The sequence below is a fragment of the Suncus etruscus genome, chromosome 1 (genome assembly GCF_024139225.1).
Source record: "Suncus etruscus isolate mSunEtr1 chromosome 1, mSunEtr1.pri.cur, whole genome shotgun sequence".
Classification (NCBI taxonomy): Eukaryota; Metazoa; Chordata; class Mammalia; order Eulipotyphla; family Soricidae; genus Suncus; species Suncus etruscus.
Genome location: NC_064848.1, coordinates 92,229,559 through 92,252,072, shown reverse-complemented (window position 1 = coordinate 92,252,072; position 22,514 = coordinate 92,229,559). Strand labels below are relative to the sequence as shown.

General features: G+C 36.3%; 1 protein-coding gene and 1 non-coding gene across 2 annotated transcripts in view; one reads left to right on the top strand and one right to left on the bottom strand.

Annotated features, from left to right (window-relative positions):
- ICA1 (islet cell autoantigen 1) overlaps positions 1–22,514 on the top strand; it is a 164,808-nt gene that overhangs the window by 65,764 nt on the left and 76,530 nt on the right. The window lies entirely within an intron of this gene.
- LOC126026243 (U6 spliceosomal RNA) lies at positions 9,995–10,101 on the bottom strand. Its single transcript, XR_007501593.1, has one exon. It is a non-coding gene; the product is annotated as a U6 spliceosomal RNA (small nuclear RNA).

Sequence of the window (22,514 nt, the reverse complement as noted above, 5' to 3'; positions counted from 1 at the left end):
ACACGATACAGAAACTCAGGTCTAGATAATAGAAAATATAGTATAGTGTATCTAATACATTTATTAGATAAGCCACAAGCTAAAGAAAAAAGGGGGAGAAAGCACACATGCACAATAAGAAAAACAAATAATTATTGCATCAGAAGAATTTAGAAATATTAAATACCATATTATCCACAATCCTTTCTGCAAATTTGTAAATCTAAATCATTTCCAAGGGAAAATAGTTATCAAAATGGATTACATTAAATACAGAAAGCTTATATTAAAGTAGAAAAAAATAGTTACTAGTGTTGAAATTTTTTTCAAAGGCTGGATCCCAGGCTTTTTCTGTGAGGCCCAAGTTCAATCGAAGCACCACATGTACTCTCCACCCACACCTCTGTTCTCTTGTGTGTGGCCCTCGTCACCCCCACATTTCCAGGACTGAGCACACCACAATCTCAAAGCCAAGCACTGTCAGATCTCTATAGTTGGGCAAAGTGTTGCTGGCAATGATCCCTGACCCTGTTTGGAAGTCTTCCAATCCAAGAGAACTAAAACTAACAAGGAATTATAAGAAAAGTTCCAGGACCCAAACCTCATATGGAAATACTACCACCTTTTCAAAGATAACAAAATCTTAATAGTTAATAAATTGTTCAAGGATACTATGAATGAAGAAAAATTTCTAAATTGTTTTTAATACTAATACCTACTGCTGATAGAATCAGTTAAAAAAAAAACCCTAATATCACTATTAAAAAATTGATGAAAAATTTGAAAAATATATTATATATCTCATTCATTCATCAGATATCCCTCATTAATAGATTTGAGAAAGAAAATCACACATTTATATTCTGAAAACCTTTTATAATATTCAATACTAATTCCTGATAAATCACTCAAAAACGGGATTGATGTATCTCTTAAAATATGCATATTGTGTAAAAATACAGATAGATGCAGATATTATATGTAAGACATAGTTATATGATCACAGATATGATCTGTCTTAAAGCCAGCTCACAAGGAAGATGCTCATCAGTATTTTCACAGAGTAGAAACAAAACAGGATGCCTTACTGCCATCCAACATTGTATTAGAGGTATTAGTCAGTGTAGAAAACAAAACCAGTTAAAAGCATAAGATTTGAAAATAGGTAAAAGTATTTTTATTTATAGGTGATATCAATGACCTACAAAGTCCTATGGAACTCATGACAGAATAGTACAGTAGGGAGGGTGCTTGCCTTGCATGTGGCCAAACTAGGTTGGATCACTGGCTCTCCATTTGATACTTCAAACCAAACAGTAGTGATCCCTGAGTGCAGAACTAGTAGAAAGGTCTGAGCACTTCCAGGTGTTTCCCCAATTCCCACCCTCACTCTACAAAATAAGGAATCAATGGCAAAAACAATAAGAGTTTTCAGAAAGTAACAGGCTGTAGAAGAGAACAAGTATAAAGAAAAAATTTGTATTAATAGAGTAAACAGCTAAGAATAAATTTTATATAAAATAATTAAAATCTTTAAGGATAATGAATAAAAAGGAATAAATAAGTCTGAAAGATGTAGAAAAGTACAAGTATACAATCCTCAAAAATTTTAAAGAAATCTTATAGTTAGAAATCATCTTTTGCAAACCACCAGAAACATACTTGAAGGCAAAAATCATTTGGATACTAAAACCAATGGATGCATGTTTGACAAAATATAGAACATTTCTTCTATCTCACAGTATAGACAGTATATCCCTACAAGGGATATTTACAAAGGATAAAATAGTAAAACTAAGTGGAGAAATTTGACAGACACCACTTTAACAAAAAAAACATTAGGGTTAACAATGCTGGTAATGAGACTAATGCAGAGATTTTGTATCTTAATATATTGTACAAGAACCAGTTTCCTTTTAGGGATGCTTTACAAAGTTATAGCTGCAATCTAATCTCCATAGAAGAATAGAAAAGATGGAAATCCTATAAAATTCCTAATTTGTGCAAATGTTCAGAGAGTGTCCCATATTAAAGGAGACTAAAGGATCATGCCACCAGTATCCAATGCATGATTTTATATTTTCTTTTGCTAGAAAAAGTGTTGTTTAACTTTTATGATTAGTTAAATAAATGATAAAATGTCAATAAGATTTTTAAATTGGATAATAATACTGTGCTCAGTTATTATACTAAATTTATATACTGCCGTTGTTCAGTTTTTGCAAAAGAAAATTTTTAAGAAATATAATGAAATGTTTAGGAAATAAGGAACATCACATCAACACTGTAGCTAAAACAGTTTAGGAAAAATGTGTGTCTGTATACATTTAGAAGGCAAAGAAAGTAACCAATATTTTGGGCATATTTTGGGCATTTCCATGGAGGGTACCCCACCCTCTGGAAAACTGTAAGAATTCTTTACTGTTTTTCTAGAAGCCTGAAGTTAGATTCCACATTAGTACACTCCTTTTTGAGATTGTTCAAATCAAGAAATTAAGAATTCCATATATAAGGTAATGGAAGAAATAGTACTAATAAAGTATGGAAGCAACAGAAGTCTTAGTTTTTTATATATTCTCTTACTGATATGTAATATCTGTTCTAGTAAAGTGATAATAATGTACTAACATGGGCAGCCTTGCAAATTTAGTGTGAAAATCAAACTTCCACATTTATTGACCTAACTATAATATCAGTTATATTATGCATCAAGATAGTAATTTCAGTCTGTTTCTCATAAATTGGAGGCTAGGGGTGGGCAGATGGGCAGTTATAATCCTATTAGATTATCAGAGCTTATTATTACTGAAGTTTACTGGAGCCAGACAATGGCTCCTCACATCTGTTGACTGCTCTGTGGCTGTGGGATAAACAGTTCTGATGGCTGTTTAGTCATCATCATACTGGAGTCATATCCCTGAGGAATGCCAAGGCTGTAACATTTTAGAAGCTAAATATTTAATTTTCCAGAATATCTGTGCAAGACAAAGTAAGGTTCACAGAAGCAAACTTCCTTGTTCACTAAACACCCCGTCCAGAAAAATAGACTGTACATATAACTGTGAACTTTGTACCATAAAATTTATAAGCTTTGTAAACTAAAAATAGATTGCTGTTGATCCAAAACACACATTCTAACAACAAATTTATGTGGGAGAAAGCTTTCTAAATGTTAGATTATGCTCTTGCGTTGTGCCTTTGCATGTGGTTTAGTGAGGTTATGTTGACTTGAGTCTAGAAGAAGAAACACATTGCCTCTGTAGAGTTGAAACTTCATAAGAAAGGTACCACATAACCAGTTTAAGTTTTAGAATCCTCCAGGGGGCACCAGAACATTCCAATGTAGTTGACCACATTTCATTAAGTCCAGAAAGACTATCTTACCGTATTATAATTGAATCCCCACTGTAACTTTTAGAGTTTCATAAACTCTTGGATTTGCTTTTACCACATTTGTGAGTTTATGGAATGTTCCTGCCTCTTTGAGGGAGGTGGAGGAAGAAAAGGGTTCTTGGATTGGCATTTAGAAATCAGAATCATGTTCCTTCAGGTTGAATATGAAAACTTGCAGCCTACTCCAAGAGTAAGGATTTTCCAAATGTTCCTAATCTGTCTGGGAAAAGAAGCAACAATGAGGAAACTGAGAATTCAATTCACTTTCTCAGTTTAATGCTGAACAGAAGCCACCCTGTTATTATTATTAATAAAAAAAAATACAGTGAATGTCAGAAAGGCACTTCATGGTATATTTTTTATATGAATTTTATGCAGAAGTTAAGAGGTTGCCAGGCTACCGCATAATATTACTCAGTTCTGGTCCAGGAGTACAAAATTCCAACAAGCCTCCTGAGCCTGTCCCTCCAATTAGTGGCTACTTCATTATGAATAAAGAACCCTCATTACTGTGGGCCTTCAAGTGAAATAGGATCCCCTACCTCTTGAAATCCGCCTTTCTAAGTACAGACAGTTCCCAACTTACAAACAATCCACTTAAGAACCACCAAGGCATTCAGAGGCTGCCTAGTGTCCTGCAGCTGCTGCCCGGGCCCCTTGCCCAGCCCCCGCCCCATGCTACTGGTCTGCTCAAGGGAGTTCTGCCTGCCACCCTGCAGAGCCAGCTGCCCACCTGCCCCCCAGATTCTAGTCTTGGAGCTGAGGGTTCAGTGAGGCCTCAGAGCTACCGCTGGTTTTATAGTTGAGCTCAGCTATGGGGTAAATAGGCTTTTGTGGCCTGGCCTGGGAACTGAACCACTTTTTAATAAAAAAAAAAAAAAAATTTTTTTAAAGGAAAGAAAAGAATAAAAGAAAAAAAAAACTTGTCTCCATGGTATTTTGGGTATTTTACATTCCCTATACTCAGCCAACAAGTATTAGAAAGTCTGCAGGAGCTGTCTCCATGCTCTTAAACAGACAAGGCAGAGAAAGAGAACAGCCCTCCGCTGTTCTGGAGTCTCCTCTCCACTCTAGCACTCATCTCCCTGTGGGGTTTGAGTGAACCTTTTACATCTCACTGAGTCTCATATTATCTGTAAAACAATAGGATTAGGTTAGATGAAGTTCTCTAAGGACTTCTGTTGATCCAGATCTATTTTCATTTCATTCATTCATTCATTCATTCATTCACTCACAGATATCTTACTCAAGCACCTTTTTTAGGCCTGGCTTTGGTCTAAGAGTTGAGAATATAGATCAGACAGATCCCATTTCTGAATAAGTGGCAAATATGCGAGCAAATACATACAGCAAATGTAAATGCTGTTTGTGAGATGAGTAGAGGGTGATAGGAGCTTAGGAAGGTGGCATCTAATCAGATGAAGATTTTCTGCTCTGGTTGCTGTTTTAATTCTTTTCTCCCCCACTAATTATCAAGACTGGTTCACTGAAAAGCTGCTGCTTCTGATGTTGTGTCAATCTAGTTTGGTTCCTGTACCGCTTCAGTGAAGGCTAGCCTCTTTCTCGCCTCAGGGAGAAATGAAATGCAAGGTTTGCTCCTGCCTGCCGTAGACTTGATTCCCAATAGTGCTGCCCTGAGTATGGCCTCTTTCCTGCCTTGCAGACACAATCTAAAGACTCTCTCCCTGTCTTTTCTGCCAACCTCTTAGATTTCGAGAAAGTGAGGTACTCTAATTTAAAATAAAAATCAACAAAACTCTTTATCCCCAAATGATGTTAAAGACCAAGTCACAGCCTGTCCTCCTGCCTCCAAAAATCTACCAGGTATCTCCTCTCAGGTCTTCATTTTTATCTGCCACTCACTATAAAAGAGTAGCAATTCCCCCAGTACAAGAACTCTACCCAAGCCTTTCCAGCCGGAAATCATTTCTCAAACTCAACAAGACCAAGGTGTGTGTGATGAAAATGTGCCCTGGATCCCACCTCCCACAAGAATATCTCAAAAGATAATATATTTCCTTTATAAGTTGAAGACCTCTATAATATTACCTCTTAACCTGTTTATCCCCAAATATAAGGTAGTCTCCTGCATCACTTTGTTCCCTTAATTATTTTTTAAACTCATTTTTATTTTTTCTTTATATACATGAGTATATATATATATATACACACACATATATATATATTTTTTTTTAATCTTGTTTTTGTTTTCTTCTTTTCCTTAACTTCACCTGTTTTGGTTCTGCTAGATACAAAAACCTACAAGAAAAAGTCTTGCCTCAGATAAAAGCTCAGGTTCATACCAGGGCACAGATATGATGGAGCCTGACACTCTCACCCCCAAATGCACCAGCAATATTTATATGGCACCATTTCTTTTTGCAAAGGCATACTAAAAAGGGGGAAATTTTACATATAGAGACAAGCTCTTATCTACTAGGAATAATAACTCATACATTTTACAATACAGGGGCGCCTCCCAACTTGAACATATGTCATGTGATTAGACAGTGACCATTCAACCTCGAACCCTAGATCTCAGACATAGATCTGAGAATGGTTCTCTGTAACAGCTCCAGGAACCAAACTCCCTCTGGGACATTCTTAATACTGCTCGGACATCAATATGTGCCAGTTTCAATATGATATCTTGACAATGAGGAAATGTCAACAACTAGGTCTAAGAGATTGTCTTACCTCACTACCTAACAATAAGATGAAATCAGAAGACATCTCATCCTTTGATCTGTGCTAAAGCCAAGATCGCTAACTACAGAAGACTGATTGTGACAACCATGACTGGGCAGAATTTATCCTGGGACCAATTAAAAAAAAGACCCTACTCTAGGCTTTGGCCTACGACCTGTACAACAACCAATATCTCTAATCCCAGAGGTCTGGCTGAGACAACTGCAACTGAGCAGAACTTCTGGAAACATAATGAAAGACTCTATCCTAGGATTCATACCAGGATTGGTGCAAAAACCAAGACTGATTAAAATTAATGTTGGAACAGAACTTGTAGAAACATAAAGACTTCACTCTAGGGGCCGGGCGGTGGCGCTAAAGGTAAGGTGCCTGCCTTGCCTGCGCTAGCCTTGGACGGACCGCGGTTCGATCCCCCGGTGTCCCATATGGTCCCCCAAGCCAGGAGCAACTTCTGAGCACATAGCCAGGAGTAACCCCTGAGCGTTACTGGGTGTGGCCCAAAAACCAAAAAAAAAAAAAAAAAAAAAAAAAAAAAAAGACTTCACTCTAGTCGTCATCCTATGACCTGTGCAAATACTGAGATCTCTAGTTACCGAGGCCTGATTTTATCATCCAAGACTGAGCAGAAAGTTTTCAGACAGCAAAAAAGGACCTAGGGAAGAGAAAAAGAGCATGTACGGAGCCTATAGTTATTCCCATGACAGTGTGCTTGAAGTGGAGAGAAACCCTTTATCTCTTAGGCCAAGGGAATCCCCTTTCTAATCTCCCCAATATTTACTGTGTCTATGCAAAAAAAAAAAAAAAAGCACAAATTAAATTTTTTGTTCTTGTTTTTTTTTCCCCTTTTTTGTGTGCTTTGTTTTGTTTTTATTTCAAAATTGTGATTATTATTTGGTTGTTGTCTTTATCGCTGTGGTGCTTTTCAGGTTCTTTTGTTTGATTTTTTTATATAGTTTTTATGTTTTTCTTCCTTTTTCCCTAAATAGATATTTATAGCCCTTAGAAGGACTCCTCCCATTTCTTTCTTGTTTGATTTTTACTCCCTCCTTTTTTCTTCTTTTTCTTTTCTCTTTCTTTTTTCTTCTCTCCAAACAGAACCACATAACTTGAACCATCTTGTTCTGCCTCACAAATTGAGGGGGGGAAATAATGGAGGGTACCAAGATCAAACAGGTATATGAACATTGAGTAGAAATAAAAAATGATCATACTTAAACACCAAATCCAAAGCCAACAACAACAACAGACTCGAAACCCAATCTACAACAAGCTAGACACAGAAGGGACCACTTATACTAGCAGCCGAAGGGTCAAAGGAGGGGAATATGGCATGCATGCTGGGAACAGGGGTGAAAGGAGAACAACACTGGTGGTGGGAATGCCCCTGACTCAATGTCACTATGTACCTAAAATATTACAGTGAAAAATTTGTAATCCACTTTGGTCAATATAAAAATTATTTAGTTAAAAAAAAAAAGAGAAAAAAGAGTAGCAATAAAGATATTCAAAAATGCCTGCTGTAGGGGCCGGAGCGATCGCACAAGTGATAGGGCATTTGCCTTGCACTCAGCTGACCCAGGACAGACCTGGGTTTAATTCCCGGCATCCCATATGATCCCCCAAGCCAAGAGTGATTTCTGAGCACATAGCCAACAGTAACCCCGAGCAACAGGTATGCCCCCTCCAAATGTCTGGTGTCACTTGGAAGGTAATATAGTGGTTTGGTGATTTGGTACATGACAGTATGAAAATTCCTGAGCAAGGAAAAGACTGCAGCAGTGTTGTATAGAGAGAGATTTCATTGGTTGCTCTGTAGGTAGATTTCATTGGTTGTTCTCCATTCCACTTGAATGGAAGAAGAATAAAGCAAGAGAATACCAGGAATAATGAGGCTGAGAAACCATAAGTAGGTCATTATATATTATGTAAATGTGAAAGTGTTTTTATAATATTCTTTTGTATGTGAAATACCCATTTCTGAGGTATTATATGAATTAAGAATTGTGCGGCCAAGAAAGCAGTCTGATCAATAAGAACTATGGCTCAATTTTTTTTTCACATGGCTTCAAAATAAATACTCCTCCCCAGCCTGTCTTAAGGGACCCTTGATCCCAAAATCCAGCTCATTTTCCCATATTCTCTATTTCCCATATTCTGTTTTTTCCACAGCCTGTTCACCAGGGTGGCCTTACCTTGGGTGTGCCTGGGATAGTTCTTTTAAATCCCTTGCACAGATTTAACTTTCATTATGCCCCCTTTCACTCACAAAAGTGCTTCAGTTTAGACAATAAATTATATAACCTCCAGTTGTTATCCAATTAGACAGATTATATAGCCCTGATTTCCTCCTTTTCTTGATATCACTTTTATCTAGAATGCCCTGTCCTTGATTTTTACTTATCTAGTAAGTTTAAGTATAAATAATTGAACCGAAGCTGGTTTCAGAGACTATACTCTTAACCTTTTCTGTTCTGAGGATAGTGGTTCTTAAACCAGAATCATCTGGAGGGCTTATTCAAACATATTGTTTATGCTTTACAAATTTTTCCATCTCCCTCTGAGCTAACTGTCTTCTTTGTACTCCTGGATTTATATTTAATGCACAATAGGATTATAACTCACAGTAGGTCATTAAGTTTTATTTCAAGTATGAATTATTTCTCATACCTAAGTGTACTCTAAAGGGATTATTTGTAAGTAGCCTGGGAAAAGAAAATTATCTTGTGATTTTTGTATTATGATATACTCCCCAAGGAGCATGATTAAAGCAAATTTCCTTTTTTTTCTGCTCTATTTCACCTCTTAAGAAAACAACATTGATATGAAATTAGCTGTTATTTCAGGGAAAGGGCGTCCTTTTGTAACTGAAAACATTGCATTTTATTGATAAAAGGGTACAACTGAAGCTGAAAGCAGTATGTTTTCTCTGGCACAGAGCCTTAATTTATGCCTATAACTTAAGGTTCCATGTTAGCAAAACTAACTGAGTAAATACTCTCCATAGGAAATGCAAGCACTTCTAAAAGTTCTGAGCACAGTCCTGTCACTTAACATTTACCAATTCAGCATGCACCATTATTATGGCCTTGCTGATGGAAGATAAAAGCCACCATTGATTGTACTTATAGAAGTGAGACAGTAGCAAATAAATGAGCTCTTCTTGTTTTATTATCAAGATAAGCATCTTAATAAGCTACTAAAAGAAATTTTGTTAGAGATGGTATATAAAGTAAATTTATTTAAATCCTGTAATTGTTTCAAAAGTGGAGCTTTCTAAAGAAGATTTTATTTCATGTAAGACCTATGCCATCCCTCAACTTCTAGGTAATTTGAATTATTCTTTGTACCTTATTAATAATTTAAAAAGAATGTTTACTTCATTTTATTCTCACAGCTACACTTATATAAAAACATAGTAGACCTTTTTGTTTAAGCACAGGGCAGTACATATAGCTCCTAATGTAATTCAGCATTGCAATTTCAATGAAAGCATTCATATACATTATTTCTCTTATGCTTTCTGTTTATTTTCCAGATCTAATGACAGAATCTCAGCTAGGAAGTTTCTGATATATGTAAAATTCAGGAATACTAGTCCCATATAAGATCCATTTCCTCTACTATACTAATACTATACTACTATATTCCTATAGTAGTATCATTCCTCTACTATACTAATGGTTTGAATTACCATTACTGAATATATATGAAATTTTTATCAAGTTCCTTTTCCTCCAGATTTGTTCCCAGACACTGCATAGTTCCCTGAACATCCTTGAGTGACCTCTAAAAATTGAGTTATGAGTAGTCACTGAGCAATGCTGGGTGTGATCCAAAGCCTCCTCCTCCCAAAAAAAACTAATCAGTTATTTTGTGTGAGCCTTACCTACCCCTTTCTTTTTTTTTTTTTTTTTTAAATATGGAATGCTTCACGAATTTACATGTCATCCTTGCGCAGGGGCCATGCCAATCTTCTCTGTATCGTTCCAATTTTAGTATATGTGCTGCTGAGGCGAGCATCCTACCCCTTTCTTAACATTCATTGAGATATGTACTGATCTGTTCATGTTCAGGGCTTTTTTTTTTTTTTTTTTTGGTTTTTGGGTCACACCTGGCAGCGTTCATGAGTTACTCCTGGCTCTACGCTCAGAAATAGCTCCTGGCAGGCTCAGGGGACCATATGGGATGCTAGGATTTGAACCACTGTCGTCCTGCATGCAAGGCAAATGCCCTACCTCCAGGCTTTCTCTCCGGCCTCTGTTCATGGTTTTTTTTCTGATATGATTGCACTGTGCATCCTGTATGAGAGAATCTTAACTGTAGTGAGGGTGAGAAATTTCGAGGAGTGTGAGGTGATCATAGAGGAGCTTCATACCCAGCTGTGCTTGACGTAGTTCTGGTTCTGTACTCAGGAATCACTCTTGGATTTGGGGTAGGGAAACCATATATGATGCTGTAGAAATAGCCCAGGTCAGCTATGTGCAACGCAAGTGCTGTAGATGTTGTACTATCTTTCTACCTCAAGAATGTCTTTTATGAGGAAACAAATATTTTGTAGGAAAAGTCTTCAGAATCATGCTTAAGTCATTATATAACATTTATTTTCTAGGGAAAATATTTTTTAAAATAAACTCCTTAATTGAATCATCATGAGATACACAATTACAAAGTTGTGCATGGTTGAATTTCTGTGATAGAGTACAACCATCTTCAGTGCACCAATGACAACAACAACCCCAGTTTCCCTCCTGCCCTCTCCTCCTGCCCTTCCCTCTGCCTGCCTCTATGGCAGACATTTTCTTCCTTCTCTCTCCTTCAAAAATGTTTAGGAGATCAGGGAAATATAAGTATCTGTCTCTAACATTTGCTAAGCTGATCTCCCCTATCCAAATAGGAGACCAAGAACTAAAAAAAAAAGGAAATCTGTAAGTCAATCTGTTGAGTTCTAATTTTCTACTCTTATCTCTGTTTATCTTTTGTTATTCTCAATTCTTTAGGAGTGTTGTGTTTAAAGATTCTAGTGGTCAAGAGCACATTTTAATAGACTTATTGGACCTCTGTGTGCACTCTTTAAGAAAATGTCTGTTGAGCTCTTCTCCCCTTTTTATGAGATGGTTTGATTTTTTGTTCAGTTTTATAAGTTTTATGCATTTTGTTTATTATTTAATCCTTTGTCAAATGGTAAGCAAACATTTTCTCCTAATCAGTACGATGTCTTTGTATTCTCGTCATCATTTCATTTTTGCAAAGGCTTTTTAATTTCATGTAATAACATTGTTTACTTTTGCTTCTGTTTTCATAGACATTGACATTGAGTCACTGAAGATGCCCCTAGATTCATTGTCATGAAGGTTTCCACAACATAAGTTTTGGAATATAATGGTGATATTGAGATCTCTAATCCATTTTAAACTGACTTATGGTGTGAAACTGCATGTGACTGATCAAGTTTCATGAACCCATTTGTTAAGGAGGCTTTCTTTGTTTCACTTTATTGATCTAAATCTTTTGTCAAAAATTCCACTTCTGAAGCCAGAGCAGTGGTGCAAGTGGTAAGGTGTCCACCTTGCCTGCGCTAACCTAGGATGGATGGTGGTTCAATCCCCAGTGTCCAATATGGTCCTCCAAGCCAGGCGCGATTTCTGAGCATATAGCCAGGAGTAACCCCTGAGCATCACCAGGTGTGGCCCAAAAACAAACAAACAAAAAAATTCACTTCTTGGCTTCTATCCTAAGAGCCTAAAAAACACTTTCAGAAAGGCATCTGTGTTCCTATGCTCATTGTAGCTTATTCACAATAATCAAGTTGTGGAAACAACCTCAGTGATAAAGAACAAATGAATGTTGTTAAGCAATTGTAGCATACTCTAACAATGATAGTTGGACATGATCAATCTGGACAAGAATTGAGTCTGAAGGAAGTACAGTTATATGGGAGAAGCCCTTTGAGTAACAATAACAATATTGCAAACCATAATGCTTAAAAGTAAAAATAGTGTGAGAAAAAACTTTTCTGCCATAAAGACAGAATGGAAGGGAGAAGATAAACTGGGGCCTTTGGTGGAGGTATATGTATACTAGTAAGGGATGGGTATTGAAAAATTGTATGACTGAAATTCACTCATGAACAACTTTGTAACTGTGTTCTCACAGTGATTAAATTAAAACAAAAAATAAAAGAAATTGACAAATATACACATGAAAGATTGATTACTCAGCCATCTGAAAAGATTAAATCATGCTATTTTCCACTGCATGAAGAGAACTAGAGGGTGTCAGTCAAAAGAAGAACAACAAACATAAAAATACTTATGTGTGAGATATAAAGAAACTTTATGAGGCAACAACAAGTAGCCAAAGACAGTAGAGCCAGAGAATTTACCTACAGAACTGAGCTTTACCACGTTGGGTAGGGAGTTAATGAGGGAATCCATTGATCATTGGTGGAGAGAAGCTCTGGCCATGAGTGTGGTGTCAGAACACTGTATGTATAAAACTGTCATTAACAATATCGTAAATCAGTGTCTCAGTAAAAATTGAACAAAAAATAACTAAAGGGAGCTATAGACCAAGTTTATGGATTAGAATATTACATTTTATGTCCAGAAAGAAAGATAGATAGACAGTTTAATGCATTTACCTTGTATACAGCCAACCAAGATTTAATCCCTGGCACTTATATGGTTCCCTGATTACTTCCAGGAGTGATCCCTGAATACATACACAGGGATAAGTAGCCTTGATCACTGCTGGTTATCCACCCCCCCAAAAAATGATTTCATTTTCTAACTTGTCAATATTCTTAGAAAGTTGATCATTCTTTATACTACATTCAACACCAGTTGAGTTTTAAATATATAATGCACAGTATATAGAATAACTAAAATGGTCTGTAAAAAATAAAAATGAAAAATCTCACACTTTCAAATATGAAGACTTCTCAAAACTATAGTAATCAAGACAATTTACTCTTAGTTTATCACTGTTCTCCTTTATACACTTATATACTAGCACCTGTCTACAAACTAGTTCTTGAAATTTCAGGTAAAACCACTAAGGTAGACTATTGGCTTTTCACTTTTCAATACCTGCAAACTGGCACTAGACAGTGAGTGGCAGTCGAAAACCACTGGAATAAAGCATAATCCAGTAGATGAGTGGAATAGATGGGATAATTCAATAACTAATCCAAATAAGTGAGTCACCTAATTTATATCAAGAGCATTACTAAAGTTTATTAAAGAAAATGATTTTTCAGAAATTAGTTAAGTGTACAAAAGTTAGCTATCTTTACAGAAAACAGTGGACATGACTTCTATTTCATATTACATGCAAAAATTAGATGGCTCAGAAAGCCCAAAGTTAAATGATAAATCTTTAGAACAAGCCATGGGTAACTCGGTAATCTTTAGACATGTAAAGAGTATTAAGCAGAAGGACTACTAGAGGGATAGATTCCAGCCCAGTCCCAATCTTGCATGGTTTTCTAAAAACTGCTGGGAATGAACCCCACCTTGCCCCCAAAAGAGTTAAGGGAAGTTTCTGAGAACTGCTGGGCAACACCAATATGCCCTTACCAAACAACAAAAAAAGAGTTTTGATGTAGAATTTAAAAATTGTTTACCATAAAATTTTGATCTTTATCAAAATTAAGAAGTACATTTATTGAAATATACAGTTGAATAAAGATTAAGTATAGATGAAAAAAACTATAGACTGGAAGAAGATATTTGCAGCATATATACATATATGTATGCATATAAGTCTAATAAGGGATTGTGTCCAGAACCTCTAAAGTACATTCTACATATCAAAAAGAAAAATACTACCTTGTTAATAATAGGTTAAATACCTGATCAGGTTTTTGACATGAGTGATTTAAAAATTGCCAATATGGTTATATAAAGATACATTATTAGTAATTCAGAAATGGAACTAAGTCAATTTAGTTGTAAAGACTGATAGTCACAAATATAAATGGGGATATGGAGAAACTAAAACAGTTACTCATTGTTGGTGTGACTGTAAAGTAATAGAACCACTTTAAAAAGTACTTGGCATTAAATACTGAAAATAGTATACTTACTGGCATATGCCCAAGAAAAATAAGTGTTCATGTAAAACACATGCACAATGTTCCTAGAGTTGTTCATAGATTCTCCAAAATGAAAATAAACCATATGCCTATCACCAGTAGCATGGATAAATTGATTATGGTATTATTTATCCAATTGCACTGGTAGGCATTAGCACCCAAACAAGCATAGCAGGGAGTGGCCCCCAAAAGATTGCTCCTTCAAAATACCCATAAGTTATAGCCTCTACAGAAAAAAAAATTGGGGAGATATCCTGGGCCAGGATGGTGATAAAAAAGGCTGCTTGCTTCACTCTCAATTAAATAACTAGAAGGCTCTGAAAACAAAAAACAAAAAAACTGTCAACTCAGGATGAGACTGAAAAATCTTCCTAGACCTCAAAACCCAACATAGACTTCAGTAAAGAGAACACAGAGGAGACTCATATTGCTTCGGATAGAAATGTGTAGAGAGATATGAGTGGAGAGTGTGGTTAGAGATGAGACACAAAAGACAGGACATTCAGTACAACCAGGAGCCTCGGGAGGGAAGAATAAAAGTATCTTGATCCAGATGAAGTACATATGGAAGAGCTGGGTCCCTACGCAGAGTTATACCATCTGCCTCCAGCAAAGAGGACAACAGAGTACACGCTCTAGGCTCCACTCTCCTACCTGTACCTCTCAGATTTTGAAATGTGTGATGAAGTGTGTTGATAGCTGGAAAACTGCAGAGTCTCAGATCTGGATTTTCAGAGAGGAAATATCTCAGTGGTGACACATGCACAAACCCCAAGTAGCACTTTCTCAACAGCAGTTGGATACCTCCACACCACCTACCCCTGATATTAGTCCAGCAACTGCGGCTCTAACACTTGAATTGCAAATGGAAGGATTAAGAAAAAAGGTAATAAAATCTAATGAAATGCAACATTATATACTAGAAAGTAAATGCAGTGTCATTCTTTACATTACTGGCCAACATAGATTAAAAAAGGAAAATTTAAAGTAACAAAATGGCAGACCCTCCAAAAAAATCATTAGTAGAGATAAAATGATAGGCATGGTATTCCTTCACTAACAATAGTTAGTGTCTAACTATTAAAGCCACAGTGTCTAAAGTGTCTAAAGCCACAGTGTCTAAAAGGGGGGAAAGGGTATGGGGTGAGAGAGAGAGGAGAGAGAGAAAGGAATAAAATGCTTACCCCAGAAGCAGGCAGGGGTAGAGGGAAATTAGGGACATTGGTGGTGGAAAATGTACAGTGGTAAATGTAGTGTATGTTGTAAGACTAAAACCTAGTCATGAGTAGCTTTGTAACCATGGTGTTTAAATAAGAAGAGAGAAACATCATGATAACACCAATGACTAAACTTTTTAAAAATAATTTTAACATCTACATTCAAGGTAATGGCAATTAGGAGTGCATGCGTTGAACGTGCAACAATCGAGTTTGATCTCTATTACCACATGACCCCCTGAGAAATGCCTTGATGGCTTCCACCACTATTAGGCCAGATCAATCACCCCATCATTACACATGGTGAACCATCCAGCCCCATTAGTAAGTATTGGGAATGGTCCCTAGATCCTCTCAGTGCTGCTTGGAGCTGTCACCACACCTCTTGAGTTTTTAACTGGTGACAGACGTTAATTAGGCTTACTGTGGTGATTATTTCACAGTATATACAATTTCTCAATGTGTTTTAATACTCCAAACTAATATAATGTTTTATGCCAGTTATACCTCAGTAATAAAACAAACCAGCTATCTTGTTGTAAAAGCAAGCAGACCCAAAGCACATATGTATATTACTATATATTAGTTTTTTAATTTAATTTAATTTTAATTCATTTTATTTCATTATTTAACTTAAATTTTTACCTTGTGACACCACCACCAAGTAAGACTTTTTGGGTTTTTTTTTGGGGGGGGGGGGCACACCCAGTGACACTCAGAGCTTATTCCTGGATAATTGCTCAGAAATCACTCTTGGCCTGGGGGACCATATGGGACACCAAGGATCAAGCCCAGGTCCATCCTGGCATGCAAGGCAAATGCCCAACTGCTGTGCTATCGCTCCAGCCCAAGAAGCTTTTCTTTAGGTCCTGGTAATACCATGTCATACACCTGCCCCATTTCTGCTGTGTGATCATGGTATTAGTACTAGGAAAAATAGTAAAGATTTGGATCCTGCCACAATCTCCCTGGAGAATATTGAAATACAGTGACCATGCAACATTATGTGTGTGAGATGAAAGATATAGTACAAGGTTCTGTCAGGATCCAAAAGGAACTTCTGGGTCAGATTTGAGGATTGAGTTGTGTTTCTGAGATGTTAACAGCTGAATTTTGAAAAGCTAATTGAGAAGAAAACGGTTTGTCAATGAGAGCAGCATGTGCAAAGATGAAGTACTTTTATGAATTCTGAGATTTCACTGAGAGAAAAAAATAATTGGAAGATGTGCTAGAAAAAATCATGGAGAAATTTATGGGGAAAGAGAGGGGTTGAAAAAAATAAAGAAGATCCAGACTAAATCATGAAGGTTGTTAGAGTGCAGCTTAGAGTATATTTGCCCACAATGTTCTGTATGACAGAGAAGTTGTTAACTTATGAGTTTACTTAAATGCTCCTAAACAGTCAGCTCCACCACACTTTAGGAACTTAAGGGCAGTAAAATTGATCCATAAAGAGAACTCAGTGAATTCAGTTTATTGGACCCACTGAAGAGTGAATAAGCATAATAACTTACACAAAATGATCAAGTAAATCTCTTATTAATTTATCAGTTGATTAGCATTGTGAGTTAGTTTCTTACAGTAAATATAATGAAAAATATGCTTAGATATAAAATTCAGCAGCTCTTTTTACTTGGGCAATCAAATGAAACAGATTCTCCAGCTATTTATCTGATGCATAGACATACTTAAATGATCAAAAAGGAGAGAGAAATAGTATCATTCTGAAACCACAATGAAGTATAGAAATTAGCAAGAGTTTAAAAAGATAGGACTGGGTCTTTTTACTGTCTTTTTAAAATGTGGTGCTTTTCAGATTAGAAAGAAATTGATAAAGCCAGTGCTCAGTCTTATGACTGAGTTAATACTTCCACTGATGATCTGAAAGAGGAAGTGAACCCAGCCAGTTAAATTTTCTGATGACAGAATTACTTTCTTAAGTTAAAAACAGAAAATGGCTGGGGAAGGGGGCTCACCAGCTGGGCAAACATATAGACTGAGGTAGGGCATTTGCCTTGCACACAGCTGATCCAGGAACGACGATGATTTGAATCCCAGCATCCCATATGGATCCCGAGCCTTCCAGGAGCGATGACATCTGAGCACAGAGACAGGAGTCACCTAGCTCCTGAGCACCACTGGGTGTGACCCCACAACAAAACAAATAAACAAAAAATATAGGGATAGTGCTAAATTAATCTGAAAAAATATGCATATAACAATATTAACCTTATCTCAACTTTCTTAGTGCCTGAAAGTAAAATGCCATTTACTCCTTGAGCCTATATACGTGGTTTATTATATAAAATACATAATTATTTGTATTTTAAGATAAGAAACCAGAATCACAAATTTCAACATACCTGTATTCAAATATTTTTCAGGTAATGTGACAAGGAAAAAGAATAGATGAAATGCTGATAGTCTCATTTTCTGTCATTCACAATTAATCTCAGTTATCTAGGAGTTGCTATAATTGGGAAAACAAAGCGATTCAGTGAAATGAAGGTGGACTTTCACACCCTGTCCTTCCCTTGTCATTCACATAAACTTGGGCAACTTACCTGTGATATAGGCTGCCTTCATTATGAAAGTAGCTTTCCTTCTCTGTTAAAAATGACAGTTATTTTGTTTTTTGTTTTTTTTTTCTTTTGTTTTGTTTTTTGCATAGGCACAGTATGATCAGACTTAAATACCAAATCCAAAGCCAACTGCAACAGAATCAATACCAATCTACAACAAGCTAGCCACAGAAGGGACCACTTATACTAGCAGCCTGGGGTGGGGGGCAAAGGAGGGGCGATATGGGATGCATGCTGGGAACAGGGGTAGAGGGAGGACAACATTGGTGGTGGGAATGCCCCTGATTCAATGTCACTATTTACCTAAAATACTACTGTGAAAGATTTGTAATCCACTTTGGTCAAAATAAAAATTATTAATAAAAAATGACAATTACAGTAGTAGTTTTATAGATCCAATAGTGATATATATATAACATGTATATATTATAATATATCATATATATATATACATATACATGATACCTAATGGATGGTGGTGGTAGTGGGGAGGAAAAGTGTCTGAGAACATCTCACTGACTTTCAGGAAACAAAACAGAGTATGCTTTCATAACTAGTTTGTAGAGGGAAAACCAGCCTGATTTGTCATTCATTCTGTCATCCTCCCTTGAAATTCACTCAGTATTTCACATACCTATAACCATGAGGCAAGTGGCTATATGAAATTCAATAGTTGTAGCTTTCACCTCTTGAAGCTCACAGTCCACAGTATAATGGGGTATACCTGGAAATATGTAGTACATTGTTTTATCTCATAAGTAAGTTTGCAAAGTATATTACATAGAGAGGAAGCATCTGCTACTTCTGCTGTGGAACATTACAGAAAAAGTTTTTGGAGGATAAAACATTTGAAGGCTGAAAAAGTAACTTCCAGCTGAACAGTAAAATGAGTTCAATAAATGAAGTAAACTCTGTAGAAACTCAGGGTAGACTATGGCTTGAGTCCCTTTTCCTGAATCATAGTTAACATAATTATTTGATTAATATATTTTTCTAGTAAATATTTTATACACTCCTAGAAAATTACCCAGAGGCATCTTCCTGGATATTTGCATTTTTGACTTTTAAAATATTTGATATTTGATGTTTCATTTTTTGGGGGGGCATGACTGCAGGCCTCAGGGCCTATTCCTGGCTCTGTGCTCAAGAGTGATCCCTGGCAGTGCTTTGGGCACTATAAGCAGAGCCAAGGAGCAAAACAGAGTTGCCAAAGCAACTGCACACAAGATAAATGCCATACTGGCTGTAATATCTCTCCAGCCCCCTAGTTTAAGTTTTATTTTGTTCTGTTTTGTAATCAGAACATTTTATGAATCTGAATTTTTGAAGAGCAGTATACCAGTGAGAATAATCTATAAAAATGTCCAGAAACAACTAGTGCTGAGAAGTGATATAATAAAGGAACCCTCATTCACTGTTGATGGGAATATAATCTGTTGTATTGCCTATAAATATTGCTGTTCCACCTTCATAGGTCACCATCAGCTTGTTTTTTAAACATTTTCAACCTTTTGTTTTAAATCTGTGTTAATTATAACAGTTCAAATGTGTCTTGTTAGAAGAGTTGATTTTGTTTTCTGATTCATTTTGCTATAATGTGTCTTCATTGGTGAATTCTACTCACTTATATTAAGATATATATAAATCAATGAATTATTTTCTTTCTATATGGACCCTAGATACTTGTGAGGTTTGACTTCATTTCTCTGACCTTTTTTTTTCTTCTCTTGAACTAACTGTGGCTGTTAGGGATCAGGTTCCATTCGCTTACTCTTTTACTTTATTATGTCTTCAAAGTATATTTGCTTTGAGATTATTGTAAATTTTTTACTGGTCAAACTGGCTCTGTGCTATGTTTATTTAGTTCAATGTGAGTGAGCCTCAAGTTCAGTGTCAGAGATCTCACTATTACTTTCCTTTCCCACATTTTACATATATATTGGGTTTTGGACCACATCCAGTGATGCTCAGGGGTTACTCCTGGCTATGGACTCAGAAATCACTCCTATCTCAGGGGACCATATGGGATGCCAGAAGATCAAACCACGGTCCGCCCTGGCTCGACCTCATGCAAAGCAATGCTCTACAAGCTAGCTGTGCCATCACTCGGGCCCCACATTTTACATATTTTTAGTGTCTTGCTACTTTCCTGTAAGACTTCTTTGTATTTTATACAGTGCCATTTCATGCTGCTTGCAGAGTTTGTTTAGTATCTATGAACTTAATTGTTTGTTGGTAAACTTTGTGTCACTCTTTCAAACTTGAATGATTATTTTGCTGAATAGAGAATTCTTGTTCGGACACTTGTCTCTTGCAATGTATTGGTTACATCAGTACATCTCTTCTGGCCTATCACTTGAATGACCTGCTCTGAGTCTTTATGGGGATTTTCTTATATATGGGGTTTTTATTGGTTTTTGTTGCTTTTAAGATTCTTAATTGTTTTCAACATTTTAATTATAATTAAAATTGCATTTTTTAAAAAATTCTTTGAGCTTTTTTGGATTTAAGTATATTGCTTGATCCTCAGTTTGAGAAAGTTCTAGAATAATATTTTTGGAGGGCTCCCACACCCAGAGATGTACAGGGATTACTTCTGACTCTGCACTCAGGAATCACTTCCAGCAGAGCTCAGAGGACCATATAAGGTTCTAGGGATTGAACTCAGGTCAGCCATGTGCAAGGCAATTGTCATTACCTGCTGTTCTATTGCTCTAGCATCCCCCAAATAATTTCTTTAACCAGTAATTCTTCAACATTTCTTATCTTCTACAATCTCAGTGATGCATATATTATTCCTTTTAATACTATTCCATAGACCTGTTTTCTTCTCATAATTCTTTTCTCCTTTTTCTATTCATTATTTTCTAATTGTTTTTTAATTCTTTTTATGGTTTTCCTCTGAGGTCTGTTAATAAGTTCTGTGGTGTATGACTTTCTCTACTGCTGAGCCCCTTGGTTGTATTTTTAGTTCATGTACTACTTTCTCAATGATTTCTCATTGAACTTCTCTCACAATTTCCCTTTTCTTGTAGAGCTCTCTTCTGTTGCTTTTCTGATTCAATGAACATTTGAAGTGTTTAAAACTTCTTTATCAGGAAGTTAAGAGATCACTTATTTACTTACAGTCCTTCCTGAACTTTTGTCTTTCATTATTGCTGATGAAATCATCTGATTTTTTATTTCATCTAATACGATGTGAAGGCTAGAGGTTAGGTTTGTACAGGCCTGAGTGCAGTGCAGGTTTCATACTCACTATGTCTAGATGCAGGCAGTGGTTCTGAGTTTGTCACTTTGGACTCATGATGGGAATTTGCATTTACAAGTTTGCTGCTTCAGCTCCACTGTCCAGAATAGGCAGGCTAGTCTTATATCTCAGAGTTCCCAGATGCTAGTTCCTGACAGTGGCTGTAATGTCATCGTAATTGCAACAGTCTTAGACAACAAATAGATTCCATGGCTCAATAGCATTTGTAATGTCAAACAGACCTGTATTTACTAGATATTTGTACTTGCTGGTGCCTGACTATCTGTATACCACAAGGTTCAACTCGACCCAGAAAGCATCCTTTGATCTAATACTAGGTTTGATTGAGTCTAGATGCTAATCGCATGTTCAGTTCAAACAAGGATCAAATACAAGTCCAACAAACAGGTAGTGGTCAGACGAGCAGTTCTCTGCTTTATGCTTGGAATGGTAGATTTGCCAGCAGGCAATATTTTTGCTCTAAAAAGTTTTTAAATTATTGACTCTCCTACCACTTTGCAGGGAGTCACTTATATTCATTCTGTTCTAAATTTCATCCCTAATATTTTGTAAAAGTATCTTTTAAGGCTAGGTTGCTAGTTCTTGGCTAACTGCTCCTTTTTTCCAGGGGAGAGTTCCATGCCTTCAAGTCCCTGCTCTATTCTACCCTCCTCCTTGGGGCTAAACATTTTTAGCTTTTGCTTGGCACCAAATAACAAAAATTCACCTTAAATCCAGTGGGTCAAAGGGAGGAGTTAATTAGAAATCCCAAGCAACTCTATAAAGGTCAGTTGGTTCTAGGATTATAAATGCTGTAGAAGTCTAATTTCTATGCTTTTCTTTATGTCACTTTAAATCACTCAAACAAATTTTTTCACAACACAGGAAATTCAAATGTCAAACTTTCTTCCTGAACTTCTTTAACTAGTAGATTTTATTCTCTCTCTAATTTTACAATCAGATACCCTGCGGTGGGTTCCATTTATTCTTCTTGGATCATGTGTCTTTTTCTGAATAAGCATACCATTGAACATTTTGATTGATCTTTGGTTAAGATGCATATATCTTGGGTGTCAGTGGGAGTAGGAAAGGTGATCTTTAAACTTGGAAAAAGTAAGTCCCTATTTAAATCACATTACTAGAATAAAGGAAAATAACATTTTTCAAAATAGAGTTTAGTTGAAGGAATATCAAAAAATGTGTAGACTTTAGCCTCTAAAGTACTTGCATGTACTCCTATAAAGAACAGTGTCAAAATTGCTCCTGCAACAGTTAAATTTAATTAAATTTAG